The sequence below is a fragment of the Lactuca serriola genome, chromosome 3, assembly GCF_051521515.1.
Source record: "Lactuca serriola cultivar US96UC23 chromosome 3, Lser_US96UC23_V15, whole genome shotgun sequence".
NCBI lineage: Eukaryota > Viridiplantae > Streptophyta > Magnoliopsida > Asterales > Asteraceae > Lactuca > Lactuca serriola.
The window spans coordinates 32,767,881-32,789,933 of record NC_136410.1 but is presented as its reverse complement, the minus strand read 5'-3'; positions in this window follow the sequence as shown (position 1 = coordinate 32,789,933).

The following is a 22,053-nucleotide window of genomic DNA, read 5'->3' as shown; positions in this document are numbered from 1 at the left end:
TAGTCAACTCCTGGAGTTTGAGTAAAGCCCTTCGCAACCAATCGCGCCTTATACGTGTGTACTTTTCCATCCACGTCGGTCTTCTTCTTGAAGATCCATTTGCACCCAACGGTCATACGTCCAGGCACATTATCAACCAAATTCCAAACTTGGTTATCATACATGGATTGGATCTCGCTATCCATCGCCTCTTTCCATTTCGCAGACTCCGGGCCTGCCATGGCTTCCTTATAGCTATTAGGTTCATCAAGGTTTATTAGTGTACCATCACTAATATACGTGTCCCCTTCGGTAGTAATATGAAAACCATAAAACTGGGGTTGAACTCTAACTCTTTCGGAACGTCTAAGAGGTAAGGATTTGTCAATCGGTTCAACCGGAGTTTCCTCCTCGGGTTGTGTGCCAGCGGCAGAGGTTCCTTCATCTATCGATTCTTGAATCTCTTCAAGCTCGATTTGCCTCCCACTGTCTCCTTGGCTTATGAGTTCTCGCTCTCGGAAAACTCCTCTCCTCGCAACAAAGACAACATTGTCCTTCGGTCTATAGAAGAGATATCCAAAGGATTTCTGCAGGTAGCCGATGAAAATACATCGCTCACTACGAGGTTCGAGCTTGTCGTGAGTATCTCGTCTTACGAAAGCCTCGCAACCCCAAACCTTGATATGTGCCAACGAGGGAGTTTCCCTGTCCACATCTCGTGAGGTGTTTTGGCAACCTTTTTAGTAGGCACTCGGTTAAGGATATGGGCGGCAGTCTCTAAGGCATACCTCCAAAAAGAGATTGATAGTGAAGCACGACTCATCATAGAGCGAACCATGTCCAACAAGGTTCGATTACGCCTTTCTGCCACACCATTCAATTGTGGTGTTCTAGGTGGCATCAATTGTGAAACTATTCCACACTCCTTGAGATAATCGTGGAACTCAAGACTTAGGTACTCTCCTCCTCGATCGGATCGAAGCATCTTGATTTTCCTGCCCAATTGATTCTCCACTTCATTCTTGAACTCTTTGAACTTTTCAAAAGTTTCTGACTTTTGCTTGATTAAGTAGATATACCCATATCTACTATAGTCATCGGTAAAAGTCACATAGAAGCGGTTCCCATCCTTTGTGGTTGATCTAAACGGTCCACATACATCGGTATGTATTAGGTCCAATAGACCCTCACCCCTTTCACATGTACTTGTGAAGGGTGACTTAGTCATCTTTCCAAGTAAGCAAGACTCGCATGTGTCTTCTTCCCTAAGGTCAAATGACTCCAACACTCCATCCTTTTGGAGTTGGGCTATGCGCTTCTTGTTGACATGTCCAAGACGACAATGCCACAAGGATGCTCTATCCATACTATTGGAAGAATCCATGCATAAAACTGTTGGGTTTTATACAAACAATCCTATGTGTACATGCAACCCTAACATTGGATCTATGTTTTCACTATTAGATACACAACATTATGAACACATAATAAAACCCTAATCATGATTTCTATTTTCGAAATTAAACAAGAAGGTTAGATTACATACCTCTTGTTGTTATATTGTAATAACAACTTAAATCTTCAAACCCAAAGTCTTGAAAGCAAGCACCACAAGTGTAGTGCCTCTAATGGCTCACAAACACCAAGAGCAAATGGAGAAGATATAGAGAGAGAAGGAGAGGTATAAAATTCGTCCCTAAGAAGCCTTGGGAAGGTATGGACGAATTCATGAGCCAAAGGGGTGTTTATATAGGTGTAGAGATAGGGTTTCAGTCCTTATCCTTATCTAGTTGCTTGCCCACCAAGCAACCTATAAGATAATCCTTGAATCCTTATCATGGACGAATTCTAAGGTCTTATCACCTTAAATTCGTTCAACCTATCCTTAGGATAATCCTTACCCTATTTTGTAACTATCACATAATTACAATTCAGCCCCTCTAGTTTAATTAATTACATTTGATCACAAAATTAATTCTTAATTAATTATTGACCAATACTAATTAAACAAATATGATTTCTCCTTTAATATATTATTCTTATAACATATTAATAAATCATAATAACCTCTCTCTCTCTCTCTATTTATTTCTCCAATCAAGTTGCTTTGGTGAAGGCAACCCAAAAGGACCATGCACCATCGGGTCAAGTACATACCAAAATAGTTATGGACTTAGACACTAATCCAACAAAAACATCATTTCCTAAGTTATCTACAATCATAACGGTTTCATAAATTCCATTACATGGTATAGCTTCAAAATAAAAGACACCAAAATAGAACCATTCTCATTATTAAAAGAAAATCTAAAACCTTGACTAAACAAACCATGAAATGAAATGATGTTTCTAGCCATTTCTGGTGAATAACAACAATTGTTCAAATCTAAAGATAAACCATTCCTAAGCACTAAAGAATATACTCCAATCTTGGTCACAGGCGATGATCTTCTGTTCCCCATGATTAGATTTATTCTTCCATGCTCCACGTCTCTATTTCTTCTTTGTCCCTGCACATTAGAACAAATGTGGTAACCACAACCGGTATCAAGAACCCAAGAAATAGCATGAGATGAATCATTAGATTTAATTGTGTATATACCTGCGAAAGATGGCTTGATCTTTCCTTCCTTGATGGCTTGCAGGTACTCTGGGCAACTTCTCTTCCAATGTCCTATCTTGTGGCAGTGGTAGTATTCTTCCTCCTTTGGGTTAGGGCAGGGTTTAGCAGGATCAACTTTGGTCCCACTAGAAGTGGCACCATCTCGGGACTTAACCTTGCGATGGTTCTTAGATGAAGCCTTCCTCTTCTTTCCCCTTCCTTGTCCAATAGCCAAAACAGGAGCAGCGGGTGGATTGGGAGTTGGTGCAACAGAATTGTCCTTGAAGTTGCTCTCAGCGACCCTCAAGAGACATTGGAGCTTGCTTAGGGTGACCTCTTCTTTGTTCATGTGGTAGGTCATCCTAAATTGATTGTAACTTTGAGGCAAAGAGTGAAGCACCATGTCGATCGCTAAGTCTTCCCCAAAGTCAACATTCAACTTGCGAAGATGGTCGACATACCTTTGCATCTTTTGCAGGTGCACGGTAAGAGACTCTCCATGACCCATTTTAGTGGAAATCATGTTAGTGAAAATCTCATAATGCTCTTGTCTCGCATTTTGGTGGTATCTCTCCAACAAGTCTTGGTGCATCTCGTACGGGTACATGTCCTCGTAGGACTTTTGGAATTCGGAGTTCATAGTGGCTATCATGATGCAATGTACCTTCGTTGCATCACGCTCGTGAGTTTCAAAAGCGGTCATTTCAGCCGGAGTAGCGATTTCAGGGTTGATTTTCTCGAGCTTCTCATCGAGGACATACTCCTTGTCCTCATAGCGAGCAATAGTTCGAATGTATCTTATCCATTCGCTAAAGTTCGTCCCATCAAAAGTGACCTTTTGACAAAGGCTCATCAATGTGAATGAACTAGCAGCAGCGTTGTTTGCGTTCGACATCTACAAATAGAAAGGACAAAGATAGATTAGAATATGAATCCCTAATTATCACCCAATAAGAAAATTAGGGCTAGGATTCAACAACAATATTTACATATTAGAAAAGGGATGTCGTAATCTAACATGCAAACAATTTGAAGGTAAGTGAATGACGATTCACTAATTCTCCACCACAAAACATAACTTAAGTTCTAAATGTATTGAGAATTCCTAGGTTTAGATGAGATTCATTGAAACCTTTCAATGGCATGTTTAAATCTCGATATGCCCCTCTTGTTTGTGACTGGGATACCGAGGATCACAAAGCGGGTGTAAATGACCATGCAAATTTACATGGTTCCTTCATTGTAACGATCACCTATTCGATGTGCCAGTAAACCACACACGCTCCATCGAACTATGATAAACAATGAATCACCCTTTGCCACCTTTGCTTAGAACCAATTAGTGTGCCGGTAAACCACACACGCTCCACTAACTTCTTAGCAAGGGTGCAAAGTGTAATTTCATGGGATTGCATCAATTCACTTTTCCTAAAGTAACTAAGATTGGGAAATTTTTTGAAAAACATGTAGTTACTTTGTATTTCATATTATACTTTTAATGAGAGATGAGGTTGCCTTATCCTACCCGTTCGGCTAACGACCCTCCACCGATCAAGCAAGCGGTGGGTGTGAGTGTACACCCATTAAGCGCCATTTTATAGGCCGCAACCTTATACCCACCTTACAGATCGGCTTCGTGAATGAGACCTACTAACGGTAAGACTAGCATTTTAGTTATACATACATACATATATATATATATATATATATATATATATATATATCTTATAATATTATATTAGTATAGGGTTGGATTTTAAACTTGTAAAATTCTAGGGTTTGAAATTTAAATTGTCTAAATTAAACTTTTAATCACAAAACATAAATTTCAAAACTTGAGGGCAAGTTTTAAACATTTAAAACATGGAGGATCAAATAACAAATAATCATAATTAACAATTAATTCCATAATTATCCATATTTGATTTATTTAATGATTTCTTGCAAAATAATTACCAATTTAATCAAAATAATTAATTAATTATCACATAAGGAAATTAAATATTTTATTAATTGATAAGTATATTTAATTAGATCAATATTATAGTCATATATATCAAAAAATCGGATTAGGGTTGATCTAATATGATAAAGGCAAGTTTCCATAAGATAAATATCAAAAAATCCCGATTTTGGCCCTTCCTGACGCTCGGACTCGCCGAGTTCCCAACTGGACTCGCCGAGTCAGGCCAACTCGCCAAGTCCCCCATGGGACTCGTCGAGTTCATGACACAGAACCACAAAATTCGAATTTTGCAAACAAGAAACAAACAATCAAGCATCAATTTAATAGAAACCAATCTAGGCTCTGATACCACTGATGGGTTTTGACCATATGAACATTGCTATGTGCATATGCAAACCCTAATGCTTGGATCTAGGTTTCTCTAATTAAACATGCATTGGATCCAAGACTTCTAATGACTAATAGAGTATAATAACAATACAAAATCAAAGTTAGAAGTATACCTTGAAACACTTGTTTGATCTTCTTGTTCTTGGAGCTTTAGAGTCACAAATGTCACTCCTATAATGGCTTACAAACACCAACTAGCAAGACGATGATTTGAGAGAGAGTAGAGGGAATAGAAATCGGCCAGGGTTTCTTTGCTTTAGCAGAGGTGCCGATTTCCCTTGCCCCAAGGGTCTATTTATACTTGTAAGGCTCCTAGGGTTTCACCCTTAAACCCTAGTTGGATAATCTTTACTCAAAGCAATCCAAATCCTTTCCAAGATAAGCCCTTGGACGATTTGTGGCTTATACTAAGCCCTAGAAATCGTCCAACCCTATCCAAGAAGGATTTACAGCTCAAAGTGTAACTATCAAACAATTGACAGTTTATACCCTCTTATTTAATTAATCTCTTTAAGTCACCAAATTAATTCTAATTAATTTATGACTTATATTAATCAATTAACAATATTATTATTCCTTATATTATTCTCATAATATATTAATAATATTTATTCTCTCACAATAAATCATCCTATCAAGTTGCTATGGTGAAGGCAACCCAAAAGGACCATGCACAATCGGGTCAAATACTTGCCTAATATAGTTGCAGCCTTAGACACTATTCCAACAGAAGTTATGAATTTTTAACGGATTTCCTGTCCCGGTCTGTTAAAAATAATAATATAAAAATTAAAATCAAAATTAGCCGATGAAGTCTAAACGGAACTTGTAGAGCGTAATTTTAGCTACGCATGCATATAAAGAACGTTAAAAACGGAGCTCGTATGCCAAAGTTATGGATTTTAGAAGTTTTCGTGCGAAAATCGAGAAAATTCGCATAGTCACGAGTTGTCATGTCACCCTCGCCTCGGATGCGCCACGTGTCCAAAAATGCTGCTGAGTCATCCGAGCACGTGGCCTTATCCGAAGTGGTCCAGTGGAGATCTGACGCGTGTCTTCTCCCTCGTGTCCGAACCCTCGCAGAAGCCACGAGCTTCCCTCATCGGATCCGGACTTCGGTCCAATCACAGGCCGCCAGCAGCCCCTTATCATGCGCAGCCACGTGCGAGCCTATGTCCTGCGAGCTTCGGATCTTCGCCACCTGGAGGCTTCTCAGCCGTTCGATCAGAAGCTTCCCCCTATAAATAGAAGGGTGCGAACCCTCCCGGCTAGAATTTAGAAATTGCCACTTTTAACCCCTTTTTCACTATTTTGGCTATTTTCACATCCCCCGAAGCCTTGGTACTTATTCCAAAGCCCAGAATACGCCACGAAGAGCCCGAGAAGCCAGGAAAATTTATCTTTTCGGTTTCGAAGCCCGAATTTTGCAGAGCCCGGTTTCTCAATAAAACTCCCGGTTTTATTAGAAACGATCGTTTTAGGAAACGAATTGCTGCTTGATTATCATCAAGTCATGTGAGTGTATAGTCACTTTCATTTTACACATAGATATGAAGTATTTACCTTATAATACGTGCTATGTGTAAATATATTAATTGTTTATTTAAGGTGACTGTTGAGTTGATGTTTTATACAAGTTTTAAACTGTATAAGTATTTTTATCTACAAATATGTTGGGTAGAACATGGGTAGATAGTGATGTGTGATAAAATAAAATTAATGAGAGGCCTCGATGTGTTTTGAGATCCAGTAATCTAGCGGAGTTTGGATGACGACCACGGGCTTTCTAGACAGTTCAGTGGGAAACATTAGCAGGTCCGCAACCTGTAGGTGTTAATGAACTTGGGTGTTCATTCGCTATACTCCATCCCCCTCATGGTTGCCTTTAGGACATGTATGGCTGAGGAAACCCCTTAGCAGTAGTGTCCATCCCGATGATATTCTTTAAGATAGGTCCCTTGTGATAAGTGTTTAGGGACGTAAAGTGAGGATAACGGGAACGGGTAATCAGGGTTGTTGTTGATTGGTGAACTTAATAAGTTTATTATTATTGTGGGTTGAAAACCCTATATGCTCACCAGGATCCCAAGCCTGACCCACTCAGCTTTTTATGTTACAGGTAGTGGACCCCGAGCATAGTCGGAGGATGACGAGAGATTTTTGGATTATAGGCCAGTAGTTGTAAATAACTGTCGAAAGGCTTATAATGTCTTGTTTATGCTTTTGATCTGTATCGGAACATGACATCCCGAGGTTTTGATATATATGGAAAATATATACCTTCTTAATGAAGGGTTTTGATAAAATTTTATCATATGTTGTTTGGGGACCAATTCCGCAACATCTTTTAAAAATATTCCTCTGATTTTATTTTAAAAAACATAAATTAAATCGGTCTTTTATGGCCGAGAAATTAGGGGATGTCACAGTAGCCTCTTTCCATTTTGCAGACTCCGGGCCTACCATGGCTTCCTTGTAGCTATTAGGTTCATGCAAATTTATTAGTGTACTATCACTAATAAACGTATCACCCTTACTCATTATATGAAAACCATAGAACACGGGCGGAACACAAACTCTACTGGAACGTCTAAGAAGTAGGGATTCGTCAATCGGTTCAACCAGAGTTTCCTCCTCGGGTTGAGCACCAGTGTTAGAGGTTCTATCATTGCTTGACTCTTGAAGCTCTTCAAGATCGATTTGCCTCCCACTGTCCCCTTGGCTCATGAGTTCTCGCTCTTGGAAAACCCCTCTCTTCGCAACGAAGACAACATTGTCACTTGGTCTATAGAAGAGATATCCAAAGGACTTCTGCGGGTAGCCGATGAAAATACACCGCGCACTATGAGGCTCGAGCTTGTCATGAATCTCTCGTCTTACAAAAGCCTCGCAACCCTAAACCTTGATGTGTGACAACGAGGGAGCTTTCCTTGTCCACATTTCGTGAGGTGTTTTGGCAACCTTCTTCATAGGGACTAAGTTAAGGATATGGGCGGCAGTCTCTAAGGCATACCCCCAAAATAAGATAGGTAGCGAAGCACGACTCATCATGGAACGAACCATGTCTAGCAAGGTTTGATTACGCCTCTTAGCAACACCATTCAACTGCAGTGTCCTAGGTGGCGTCAATTGTGAAACGATTCCGCATTCCTTGACGTAGTCGTGGAATTCAAGACTTAGGTACTCTCCACCTCGTTCGGATCGAAGCATCTTGATCTTCCTGCCCAATTGATTCTCCACTTATTGTTTAAACTCTTTGAACTTTTCAAAGGTTTTTGACTTGTGCTTGATTAAGTAGATATACCCATATCTTTTATAATCATCAGTGAAAGTCACATAGAAGCGACTCGCATCCCTTGTGGCAGATCTAAAGGGCCCACACACATCGGTATGTATGAGATCCAATAAACCCTCAACCCTTTCACAAGTGCCAGTGAAGGGTGACTTGGTCATCTTTCTAAGTAAACAAGACTCGCACACATCATTGTCCATAAGGTCAAATGAATCCATCACTCCGTCCTTTTAGAGTTGGGCTATGTGTTTCTTATTGACATGTCTAAGAAGATAATGCTACAAGCATGCTTTATCCAAACCATTGGAAGAATCAATACACAACACATCATTTCCTAAGTTATCTACAACCATCACAGTTTCATATAGTCCATTACAAGGCAATGCTTCAAAATAGAAAACACCATTAAGTTAAGCATTAATAGAACCCTTTTCATTATCAAATGAATATCTAAAACCTTGTCTATACAAACCATGAAAATAAATGATGTTTCTTGCCATATCTGGCGAATAGAAACAATTATTTAAATCTAATCCTAATCCATTACTAAGCACTATAGAGTAAACTCCAATCTTGGTGACAGGTGACGATCTTCTGTTCCCCTTGATCAAGTTTATCTTCCCATGCTCCACATCCCTATTTCTTCTTAGGCCCTGCAAATCAAAACAAATGTGAAAACCACATCCTGTATCAAGTACCCAAGAAATAGCATGTGATGAATCATTAGATTTAATAGTGTAAATACATGCGTAGGATAGCTTGATCTTTCCATCCTTGATATCTTGTAGATATTTTGGTCAGCTTCGTTTCCAATGCCATATTTCGTGGTAGTGGTGGCACTTTGCCTCCTAGGGGTTGGAGTTGTGTTTAGTAGAACCATCCTTGGTTCCATTAGAAGAGGTGCCATCATGGTACTTTCACTTATGGTAGCTCTTTGAGGGAGCCTTCCTCTTCTTACCCTTCCCTTGCCTAATTGCCAAGACTGGGGCAGCAACAGGGGTAGGCATTAATGCAACAGATTTGTATTTAAGGTTGCTCTCAGAAGTCCTCAGCAAGTCTTGAAGCTTGCTCAAAGTGACCTCCTCATTGTTCATGTGGTAGGTCATGCGGAACTGGTTGTAGCAGGGAGGAAAGGAGTGAAGGATGATGTCAATTGCCAGCTCTTTATCAAAGTTAACATTTAACTTTAGCAGGCGATCAATATATCTCTGCATCTTTTTCAGATGAGCAGTAAGGGACTCTCCATTGCCCATTTTGGCAGTGATCATCGAAGTGATGATCTCGTACCTTTCTTGCTTAGCGATTTGGTGGTATCGATCCAGCAAATTTTGATGAATCTCACAGGGATACATGTACTGATAGGAATTTTGGAGTTCTGCAGTCATAGTCGCCAACATGATGCAATGGACTTTCGTAGCATTACACTCATGGGCCTCAAAGGTCGCGATCTCTTCAGCAAAGGCAATGTTGATTTAGATTTCCTTTAGCTTCTCATCGAGGACATACTCCTTGTCCTCGTAACGAGTGACCATTCGAATGTTGCGGATCCAATCATTGAAATTGGACCCATCAAAGATCACTCTCCCACACAAGTTCATGAGTGAGAACGAGCCAGAGGAATTTGAGCCAGAAGCGTTGTTGTTGACGTTCGACATCTGAAATAGAAAATAGACAAAGTTTGATTAGATAAGAATCCCCAATTAAACACCAAATGGAAAATTAGGGCTAGGATCCAACAACATTATTTGCAATTTAGAAAAGGGATGCCGTAATCTAAACAACAAATAATTTGAAGTTAAGTGAATGACGATTCACTAATTTCCACCATGAAAAACAAATTAAAGCTAAGTTGTAAATGTATTGAAAACACCTAGATATTTTGAGATTCATTGAACTTTTCAATGGCATGTTTAAATCTCGATATGCCACTCAAGTTGGTGACCAGGATGCCGAGGATCACAAAGCGGGTGTGAATACCCATGCAAATGTACGTGGTGCCCTCAATGTTACAGTCACCTATTCGATGTGCCGGTTAACCACACACGCTCCATCGAACTATGACAAATATTGAGTCACCTGTTGCTACCTTTTATTAGAGCCCAATTAGTGTGTTGATTGACCACACACGCTCCACTAACGTCTTAGCAAAGGTACAAAGTGTAATTTCATTGAATTGCATCAATTCACTTTTGCCTAAAGTAACTAAGATTGAGAATTTTGTAAAAACATTTAGTTACTTTATTAATTCATTATACTTTTAGTGAGGAAAGGGTTGTCCTATCCTACCTGTTCGGCTAACGACCCTCCACCAATCAAGGAAGCGGTGAGTGAAAGTGGACACCCATTAAACGGCCATTTTATAGGCCATAACCTTATACCCCCCCTTATAGATTGGCTTCGTGAATGAAGCCTACTAACGGTAAGACTAGCATTTAAGTTATACATACATACATACATATATATATATATATATATATATATATATATATATATATATATATATATGTTGGGTTTACTATGCATCAAATACACTCTAAAACTAGGCAGTGGAAAAATCGAAACAACGATATACCTAAGTGTACATGCATCCTATGGATCTATGGCTTCATGCTAATTACATCAACCCTAGAAAACTAAAACACAAGTAAGAAAACATACCTCTTATGTAGCCCTTGATCTCCATGGTTAAGATCTTGAACCTCCATGAAGTTGCTTGGATGAAAGGACCCAAACCAGAATCCCTCTAATGGTATCTCACCCAATGACACAAAAGAGTGGAATAAAATAACTAGTAGAAGGGTCAATTTCACAAACCCAAAGGGGTTAGAAATCGTCCCTAAGAGGGGAAGGAAGAAGGGTTGGCGAATACTCAAGCCAAGGTGCAAGGATGAATGAAATCCCTAAGGCCCTATTTATAGCTTTGGATGCCTCCTTAGGTTTAGTACTCCTTCCCATGTGGGATGGAGGCATAACCACGAAATTTCACTCCTTTCCCATGTGGGATGGAGTGATTTTCATCCAACCCTAATTCCATAAGGTTCTGGAACATTCCTGATTAATCAACTATCGATTAATGAACATTCAACCCTTTAATTAATTAAACTGTTAATTAATTCCCATAATATATTTCCAAAATATATTTTTAATTAGTTTCTAATTAATTATTAACCATAATAATTAATAAACCAATTTATCCTTTATTTATTCTACTCAATTTGGGCTTGAGGGTAACCCAAAATGACCCTGCTATTATTAGAAATATGACCAATAGTTAATGACCTGGGACACTATTCCAACAATATATATATATATATATATATATATATATATATATATATATATATATATATATATATATATCTTATAATAAATAAAGTATAAGGTTGAATTTTAAACATGTAAAATTCTAGGGTCTGAAATATAAATTATTCAAATTAAACTTTTAATTAAAATTTAAATTTCAAAACTTGAGGGTAAGTTTTGAAATTTTCAAAACACATAGGATCAAATAGCAAATAATTTAAATTAAACATTTAATTTAATGATTATCTAAATTTGACCTACTCCATTTTATTTATAAGATAATTCATCAAATAATTCAAATAATCAAATTTTATCATATAACGAATTTATTATTCAATTAATTGGTAATTATCTTTTGTTTTTCCAAGGATAATCACATAATAATAATAATAAAATTTAGATTTTATTAGTCAAAAATAGTTTTGGTAATTATCATTTAGCAAAACAACGAGAAATCCCGATTTTCCCTCTGTTTGACTCCCCGACTCGCTGAGTCACTAACTGGACTCGCCGAGTTGGGCCGACGTGCCAAGTGCAACTAGTGACTCGCCGAGTCAGGTTGGGCAGAGGGTAGAAAAACGATTTTTTCAGCAAGATGAACATACAAGACATTAATACAACAAAAACCAATCAAGGCTCTGGTACCACTGATGAGTTTTATACAAAAGAACATCCTATGTGCTCATGGAAACTCTAAAGCTTGGATCTAGGTTTCTCTATTGTACATGTAATTCATCCATGACTGATGAACCCTAGATCTAGCATACATATTTCGAAATTATCATATAAAATCAGATATAGATGATTACCTCTTCAAGAATGGCTTGAATCTTCTTCTCTTGGAGCTTAGAGTCACAAATGTCACTTCTCTAATGGCTTACAAACACCACACATGCAAGAGGATGATATTAGAGAGATGGGAGAGGGCACAATTTTGGCTATGAACTCTTCTAGGGTTTCAAGTGGCCGAAAACTGATGCCTTAGGGGTCTATTTATACTTGTGCTGCTAAGGTTTCAGTCAAAACCCTAATGGACAGCTTATGCCTTAAGCAGTCCAAGGAACCTTCTGGAATAGGGCCCTTATGGCCGAAATTAAGATGGACACATCCTTAATTTCGTCCATTCCTAATCCATAAGGGTTCTCAGCCCAATATTCAACTATCACACAATTGACAGTTCTAGTCCCGTTTATTTAATTAATGTCTTTTAGCAACAAAATTAATTCTTAATTAATTCTCGTCTAATATTAATTAAAAAAGTTTAAAATTTCTCTTTTAATATGTTATTCATATAATATATTAATAAACCATAATGACCTCTCTCTTCATTAAATCATCCTATCAAGTTGCTTTGGTGAAGGCAACCCAAAAGGACCTTGCACAACCGGGTCAAGTACATACCAAATATAGTTACAGGCTTAGACTAATCCAACATGGAGGACTTCGTAGTACTGTGGTGCATCCATATCAGGGTTGGGTGCGGTGTTGATGAAGAGGGGGGCATGTGGTAGCATATGCATCGAGGCAGTTGAAGCCTCATGAGACGAGGTATCCCACCCACGATTTGGAGCTGGGGGCGGTGGTGTTCACCCTCAAGATCTGGTGCCACTATTTGTATGGAGTCCGGTGAACCATATACAAGGACCATAAGAGCCTGAAGTACCTCATGGATCAACCCAACCTGAATATGAGACAGAGGAGGTGGTTGGTTGTAGTGAAAGACTACGAATGTGAGATCTTATATCATCCAGGCAAGGCTAATGTGGTAGCCAATGCCTTGAGCCGTAGAGCAGAGAGTGCTCTGATTCGAGACGTGTTTATGAGGATGACAATGATGACTCCAATCCTAGATACCATCCGAGAGGCTCAGGTGGAGGTTGTGAGGCCAGAGAACCTCAAGAGGGAGCGAGTGATGGGACAGGTTTCTGAGTTTAAGACGGATAGTCGGGGGCTTATGACTTTCCGTGGGCGGATTTGGATGCCCTATACAGGTGGAGATCGACACATACTGATGGAGGAGGCACATAGATGGAGATTTTCGATCCATCCAGGAGCCACTAAGATGTATTTGGATCTAAAGAGAGATTACTGGTGGACCTGTATGAAGAGGGATGTGGCATGGGTAGTTGAGAGGTGCTTGACCTGTCGTTGGTTGAAGGCGGAGCACAAGCGTCCACATGGCCCGTTACAGCCTCTAGAGATTCCCCAGTGGATGTGGGAACATATTTCCATGGATTTTTATCACCAAATTACCGAGAATCGTGCGAGGTGTCGACGTGATATAGGTGATTGTGAACCGGTTGACGAAGAGTGCTCACTTCCTTGCTATTAGTGAAAGCTCTTCTACAGAGAGATTGGCCGAGATTTATGTGAGAGAGGTGGTGGCACGGCATGGAGTGCCGACATCGATAGTGTCAGATTAGTATGTGTGTTTTACTTCCAAATTCTGGAAGAGGTTTCATGAGGAGTTGGGTACTCGATTACACTTCAGTACCGCATACCACCCACAGATTAACAGGTAGAGTGAGCGGACGATTCAGACACTTGAGGACATGCTACGACATTGTCTGATGGACTTTTGAGGAAGTTTGGAAACCTATTTGCCCTTGGCTGAGTTTTCTTATAAAAACAGCCATCATTCCAGTATTGGTATGCCTCCCTTTGAGCTCTTATATGGGAGGAGGTGTCGGCTCCCATCTGTTGGGGAGAGGTAGGGCAGAGAGTGATGGGTAGCACTGAGATAGTGCTCAAGATGACTGAGCAAATTCAATAGGTCAGACAGAGGTTACTGACAACTTAGAGTCACCAGAAGAGTTACGCAGATCGACGACGATCCGAGTTAGAGTTCCAGGTTGGAGATTTTGTCTTCCTGAAGGTATCCCCATGGAAAGGGGTGATCTGATTCAGGAAGCGGGGAAAGTTGGGTCCTAGATATATCAGTCATTTCAGAGTGACTGCCAGAGTGGGGAAGGTAGCCTATCAGTTGGAGCTACCTGTAGAGTTGAGCCAGATTCATAACACCTTCCACGTGTCTTAGTTGAGGAAGTGTGTAGCCGATGAGACGATGGTGGTACACTTAGAGGACATTCAAGTAGATGCTAGCCTTAATTACAACGAGAAACCGATAGCAATTTTGGATAGAAAAGTTAAGACCTTGAGGAACAAGTAGGTGCAACTGGTTAAGGTGTAGTGGGAGCACCGTAGGGAATCCAAGTGGACTTGGGAGCCGGAGTCCGTGATGCGCAAGCAGTACCCATAGTTGTTTCCGGAGCATGAGTTTGAGGGCAAAGTCTGATTCTAGTGGGGGAGAATTGTAACATCCCGACTCCCATGCATAATATTTATATTTATTTATGAGTTGTTTGAGAAACCTGACGAGTTTGATGCCCCAACTCGTTGAGCAGATGCGGATTGACCACGTGGGTTTTATGACCAACTCGACGAGTCAGAGAGACTAACTCGGCGGGTTGGCGTTGTGATAGGAAAACCTAATTCTCCAGGATTGGGTCCTATTTAAAGGAACTTAAGCCCTCATTTCCGCCTCACCAGCCACCTTACTCCCCTGTGTGAAACCCTAATCGCCTATATTGAGCTGAGAGAGAGAGAGAGAGTTAATATTTGGGCATTTTAGTGCACTTTTTGAAGAGAAGAGTGAAGTATCAAAGAAAGGATCGAGAAGAGACTGTTGGATATGGTGTTATTTTATCTAGAGCTTATGTTGAAGGTAAAAAGTCTCTACCTTGCTCATTAGTTTTATTAGATCTCATTTATGGAGTTTTATGGCTTATTCCATCTTTCCTTGAGGTTTTGAGTGTGTTGAGCTTACCAAGAGACTGAGACTTCAGATCTGGACCTTGTAGGGTCCCTAGAATCCAAAGGTCCCAGCTTTATCCAGCTAATAGAAGAGCTTTCATGATTAAGACCCTAAATGGAAGTTGTTTTGGCATTTCAATCCCTAAGTGCCATGTATGGACGTAAATCTTGTAGCTTTACATGGTATATCAGCCTTGGGAGGTTAGATCTAGAAGTTAGGGTTATGTCATTATGAGTCTACCTTCAAACGTTTGAATGAGAAAAGTGACTTAAGGGACTCACCGAGTTGGTGAGCCAACTCGACGAGTCGGCTAGGGTTTTCCCCGATTAGTTTGGACATGAGTAACTCAGCGAGTTTATGAGACAACTCGACGAGTTAAGTTGGGTTTTCACGACTTTTCTGAAGGAACGAGGGGACTCGACGAGTCACATAGATACACTCGATGAATCGGGTCAACATGGACTGTTGACTCGAGTGTTGATTTCAGTTGACTTTAGGGTTTGGTCAAGACAGGGAGTATGGAGACCATGGAGGGGTAGAATGGTCTTTTACCCATTCCAAAAGTTAGAGAGAGAGAGAGAGAGAGAGAATATCCTTTGGTTTATTTAGAGTTGTGAATGGAGTGTTAATTAGAGATAATTATCATATGTGTTAGGCGGAGGGTAGATCGGTGATTCGTGTACGAGGTTTATTTGCTTGATTACGAGGTGAGTCTTCTCACAATACTTAACTAGAGTGGTAATCTATGTGTGACCGGAGGGTCTTATGTGCTTATATTGAGTATCATGATATCCTTCAATATGTCTTTGTGATTTATGCTGTGTATTATTCTGAGATTACTGAGTTAAGACCGGAGGATCCACCCGAGTCGTGGGACCGGAGGCTTCCACTGAGACACCTTGACCGAAGGGTCTTATTCGAGTATAGCCATGAGAGGATAATGAGATGTGTGTGGTGTTTTGGGGAAAATCACTGAGATTCGTGCTTACCGAGTTATGTGTTATGTGTTTCATGTACTTCTCAGGATCACGGGAAGGCGCCGACTTGATTGTACACACGAGGCGGAGTTATGTTTTGAGGATCTTGGATTGCGTTTAAACAATTATTGAACATGTGTTTTTGATACATTGTCATTTTGGGGATTTGTGAACTATGTTTATGAGATTTGCGTGATTTTTAAAAATTAAAATTTTGTTTGAAAATTTACGGCGTTACAAATAACCTTTGGCAACTTGCCCTAAGGTGACCAGGCTGATGACAACGATGACATAATTCTACATCAAAGGTTCATTCTTGGCGAAGGTGGCCCTTCCACCCGCACCTGCCACATTTGGAATTTCCATACGCATGCTTATGGTTTCCTCCACCCTTGGAACAAATGTTGTGGCCTCTCAGACCTCTAGCACCAGGAATGACAACATCAAACTGATCAGATGATGCTAGCAGAGTCGAATCATGAGACCGCTTCCTCTTTCCTGGTTGCTTCTCCAGACCAAGCTCCTGTTACCGAGTCACCTCGACCATCCCATCAGTTGCCTAAACATCTGTCATCTGATCCTCGAACTTGGTGACCAATCTGACAGTGACAAGAACAATTATGACATGTAACTCCTCTTGTAAAGTTCATGAATCTTAGTGGCATTCTAATCACAAAACCGATCCCCCTGAAAGCATGATGAATACCCCACCTTCAATCCCTCAAGGCAAGAACTAGTAATAGGGCCCTCTTCCTTGAAAACTTCTAAGGATTCACAATCCCTAAGCTCTCGATGACCCTTCAACTGTCATGCTGCAATCTCGACCCTAAAATCCCCAAGAAGATCATCCAAGAGTTCCATGATCCCTTCCTTGTTGGTACCAAACAACACATGAGTCTGCTCTATAATACAACGGGTGATCTATGACGAGATGAACTCCCACATCTGCTCATCAATCGGCTCATTACCTTTACCTGAGCCTGAACTAGAACCTAAACCTCCCCACGCATTCCTATTCTAAAAAAGCAATCATACTAATGATCAGAATATACCCAAGAATCCTCAACCTATAGGCTTCCTAGATTCTCCGATAATTTCCTCAATTTGAGTTTGGATCCTGTGCTTCAGTAGTACAGGCCCAATACTACCTTCCACCTATCCATACTTTCCTCAAGAATTATCCTGAATCCTCCAACTCACCTTCTCAAACTAGTACTCTATGTACTCACTAAACAACGCAACCCAACCACTAAAGCACTTCCTTGGCTCTCCTAGGTTCCGACCTCACCCTGCTATCAGCTGCTGAAGAACTCCCACTAATTTCAGCTAACTACTTCATGAATATAATCACATGCTACAAAGCTTAGATAATCCTTAGAGTAAAAGACTCAACCCCACAACGGTTAGACTCAAACTAGAGTTGCGAAATATAGTCAAACCCATCACTCTTAGATTATTTAACCATTTCAACATGTTACTTAACACATTCATTCAATAGTTAAATCACATCACTAAGAATCCCACAAAGCACAAAGCAAGCAACATTCGTGCAGTAACACTCCAAGCCATAAAACAAACAAAGAACCCCCCAAGCTCACTTACTACAACCCATGCTACGAATTTATAATCTTACTACCGATTGCCTTATGCATACAAATTATACACAATACAGGATCAAAGAGATTTTCGAATAAAAGACTCTACCTTAGGACCATAGCCAAATGAGGAACATGAAACAAAGCCAAATCAATCATTCTAGGGCTATATGATCCTAACCGTATATAATTTTTAAAGCATACACTTAGCAATTACTGTTACCAATACGTATTCCCAATAATAGCATTCAATGCTTCCTTGGATACAAGGCATCTCATATCATGTGATTCTTGAAAGTATCCCTAGCCTTATCTTAGCATGAAAAAATTCATATCGTATAATATACCAACATCTATGGGTATTCTAGAAATCACTTACTTGAGCTCGGTTGATTGCACGCATCACCCCTTTTTCTTTACAAAAGGTTTTTTTTTTAGAAATTAGTTTTCTTTTAAAAAAACTATTAGTAATTCTTCATTTTGAGTTCAGTCACACCCGAGAGGGTACCCGAATCCCTCAAACCAAGACTCTGATACCAACTTGTAACATCCCAAACATTATAAGGTAAAAATTTCATTTTTAGCTTAATCAGAGACACCAATTATCTTTTTCCAAATATTCAAAAGTATATCATAATAAAACAGTTATCAGAGTACAATCCCAAAATCATCAAGTTGCGGAAACATGGGTGGATGTGCTACGATGAAGTCAACCCCTTCCTTTTCGAACCGGAAGTACCTGAAACCATAACCATAAAACCGTAAGCACAAAGCTTAGTGATTTCCCCAAAATAATTCATACCATACATATAATGGGACTTTCCCGACAATGATTGGGCTCCGCCCGAAACATATCTTTCACTAACATGCGATGGGCCCCGCCCAACACACTTATCATGTCCCACCTGGCATCGGGCCCCGCCCGGTATACATACAAACACATACAACACATGCAAGAGTCACACATATAACTAGCACACAAATAACAATAATCCATGGGCCGACATTGGTGCCTTTGACTTGCCAAACACTAGTAGGAGAGTCACCTTAATTCAAGATAATCAAGATACACACTCTGCTGCTACCGGAAGCCTCACACTGAACATAACCACTTATTCTTAATCAAAAATCAAGACAACTCCCAAAATCCATGGTCCAATCTATATTTTATTTTTCCAATGGGTAGAAGAACATTTTACCTTTCCCATATCTGTTCTAATAATCCATGGCCCAACATACTCATCAGAGAATGCCACGAGCCAAGTCATAGACTTCCATCATTGATACCACCGCCTAACAACCTAGTAAATGCTATGGCTGCTCCAAAGTCTTATAAACTTCCACAACCGTGTCCTATCCTAGTGAATGCTACGACTGCTCCACAGTCTTACATCACTTCCATAACCACACACTAACCTGGTGAATGCTACTACTGATCCATAGTTTTACATCACTCCTACAATCGTACACTAACCTGGTAAATGCTATGGCTTCTCCATAATCTTACATCACTTCCACAACTATACACTAATTTGGTGAATGTTATGACCCCTCCGCAGTCTTACATCACTGACCAAAGAACACTATTCCCTGCTTAACCCTGGACCCTCTCACAACCAAAACTGACTCTCTAGTTGAATTAGGATGACACCATGTTGACTGGCCTTCCGAGTTAATCCATAATCAAAAAATACCTTATCCGCCCCATCCGATTAGTCGTTCAAGGCCCCACCGACCACACGGTAGTATGCTCCATACTCACAATCGTAAACTATCTTAGATTCTTCCCAGCCTCAAGGAACCTTAGCGCTCCCTCCATATATACTGATCCAAAACTCTAACATGGGCATAAATTCTAAAGTGGCTCGCACTTGGAACTATCCCCGACAGCCCCATGTGGCTATCCCTCAGTTGGATTCATCTAATTTTTGATAAATTCATAATCACTGGATTACCTAGCCATCCCACAATCTTCCTATCCAATCACGACAACATTGAGCTTACTGGACTAAGATCCCATGATCAAACGATATCGGGTGCTCACATCCCAAACCAGATGAAGCACTTTACTACTCTCGAAAAAGATTTATGTATCCAAAGTACCTTCCCTTGATATAATTCCACATCCTTCCACAATCCCAACTATGACAAGGAACCCAAAAGATCCACAATTGGAACAGATAGATGATTAGTTCAATGTTCTTCCTACTACCAAAACAAACCCGAGTCTGCTATAGACCATAATTTCACAATCTAACAAATTAAGGCAATGTACCCAGAAGCCATGATATACCAAAGCATGACGATAGTTTGTCACGATTATTGACCTCTAATTATACAACTCAAAACCTTCGAAGCATCCCCACCCATTAATGATAAACGGGAACATTCAACAATAGAGGATGCACTGGTAACTACCCAACAGTCCACTTGTATACTGAACTAACCCATGTGGAGCTACACATACCAAATTCTGAAGTTGATTGAAAGATCAATGATAGAAACAATCTATACCCTGAGCTGACGAATTCTTTAACAACCGATACTCGACTCGAGCAACTTAACCACCTATTGATCAGTTCATCGGCATCCACGAAAGGGAAAACTAGCTACAATGAGTTCCCTGACCAACAGCTTCCTAGTGCGAAGTCAACTCATGCATTCCTGAGCACATACAATAAATTTTAACTTGCTTTTCACCTCGTATTGACCACATATTGAACTAAAGCCTCGCTATCCAAACCGTAGATCCCTATAACCTATTCTTCTAAAATCATGAAATCAACACATCAATGATCTTTCAAGTAGCTTGCCCAATTCTCCCCCACTTGGGTTCAAACTATCAGCCAGATACATACCATTCCTAACTCTTGGAATGTATAACACAACACAAGATAATCTCTCAGATAAAAACCCAACAACTCAAAGACATTTTGAAACTCAGATGGAGACCCCCGAAACTTCCCAATCATAACCGCCTCTATCATCAAGAATCCCATGTAAATGCACAAGCAATAACTCTGATACCTTATTAATAACACCGATTCTCCATCTAAGAACAATTGGACTACCAAACACTCTATCTCTGAATCTCTGACCTTCACTCCATCGTGAGGCACAATAAAAAAAACATGAGGCATCGTCCTCTTAGTCGAGATATAACATAGACAACGAAATTTGTCATTCCTGTTTCACTTCTCCTGATCACTTGGAACAACCTATGACAACCCGAAATTTCTATCTTGTAAAGCCATTCAGTTCAATCAAAAGTCATACTTGTTTCTGCTATCTTTTAGCATTGTTTAGGGTCTGTTTGAGTGTTCAAAGCCTAGTACATTCAAGTATTGGGTGTTAGGATGTATCTACTATAGTTCATTGTGCAACATTCAAGCCGGAAAACTCCATCATATGCAGTTTACGGTTGTAAACTAGAGCTTACGGCCGTAAGCTCTTGTTTGGTCGTGAACTAGTCTCTTAAGTATGATATTCCTTCATTATTATTCACTTCTCACACTTCCAAGTCAAGAACACTCATTTCTCTCTCAAGTATCACCAAGAACACCAATAACACCAATAACACCAAGAACACACACTAGTTTCTTTGGGCCATAAACACCCTTTTTAGCTTCCAAATCGTAAGTATCCTTTCCATATAATCGTTATTCATTAGAAGCACATGTTTAGCATCCAAGAAACAACCATTTTAGCATGATCATCAAGAGTTTATGGCCGTAAACTCTTCATATGGCCGTAAACCCTTCATGTCATGGCCGTAAACACCATCTTGGCCATAAACACACCCTTGTGTGGCCGTAAACACCTTTTGTGCAATCATATGTGATTGTAACACTTCATTCCAAGTGTTTCCTAGTACCTAAGGTTGTTCCCTAACATGATTAGTTTTTATATACACTAATTATATATATATATATATATATATATATATATATATATATATATATATATATATGTCATTATATGCTTAATAGGATCCGTTTGTGCACGGGACTTCAACTTGACACTTAGCTTCCTATATTGATCTTACATTCGAATCACTCACTGCAGGTGATTTCATACCCTTAAACTTATCTTTTAAATGATTTTAAGTGATTTTATGGGGGGGGGGGTGTTACAA